The following is a 705-nucleotide window of genomic DNA, read 5'->3' as shown; positions in this document are numbered from 1 at the left end:
GCGCCCGCCACAACGCCCGGCTATTTTTTGGTTGCAGCCATCATCGTTGTTTGGCGGGTCCGGGCTGGGGATTCGAACCCGACAGCTTAGGTGTACGTGGCTGGCGCCCTAGCCGGTTGAGCCATAGGCGCCGAGCCGAGATGAAAAGTTTTTAAAATCACCTCTAGTGAAGCTTGTTCCGGCTCCTTGGATCCGCTCGCATCGCTTCTTATGGTCGTTCGTGAGAGCTCCGGCAGCCAAGATGGTGAAGCAGATCGAGAGCAAGTGTGCTTTTAAGGAAGCCTTGGATGCTTCTGGAGTTAAACTTGTAGTAGTTGACTTCTCGGCCACGTGGTGTGGGCTTTGCAAAATGATCAAGCCTTTCTATCATTCCCTCTTTGAAAAGTATTCCAACGTGGTGTTCCTTGAAGTAGACGTGGATGACTGTCAGGATGTTGCTTCAGAGTGTGAGGTCAAATGCATGCCGACTTTCCAGTTTTTTAAAAAGGGACAAAAGGTGGGTGAGTTTTCTGGAGCTAATAAGGAAAAGCTTGAAGCCACCATTAATGAATTAGTCTAATCATGTTTTCTGAAAATGTAATGAGCCCTTGGCTATTTAAAAATTTTTTTTATTGACAAAAAATTAAGAAGTATGAAGCCTATATACCAACCACCATCTGATTACAGTGATAATAAAATATCGATTCTACCCTTTTTAAAAAAAAA

General features: G+C 44.5%; 1 pseudogene across 1 annotated transcript; it reads left to right on the top strand.

The window, feature by feature from the left end:
• The first annotated feature begins 173 nt into the window (after nucleotides 1-173).
• On the top strand, nucleotides 174-705 carry LOC100962524 (annotated as a pseudogene). Its single transcript, XR_001161912.1, has one exon. The product of XR_001161912.1 is annotated as a thioredoxin pseudogene (transcript).

This window comes from Otolemur garnettii, unplaced genomic scaffold, assembly GCF_000181295.1.
Source record: "Otolemur garnettii isolate 467f Iridium unplaced genomic scaffold, OtoGar3 scaffold00007, whole genome shotgun sequence".
In the NCBI taxonomy this organism is placed as follows: domain Eukaryota; kingdom Metazoa; phylum Chordata; class Mammalia; order Primates; family Galagidae; genus Otolemur; species Otolemur garnettii.
Note: the sequence above shows the minus strand (reverse complement) of the source record. Positions and strands in the feature narration are given on the sequence as shown.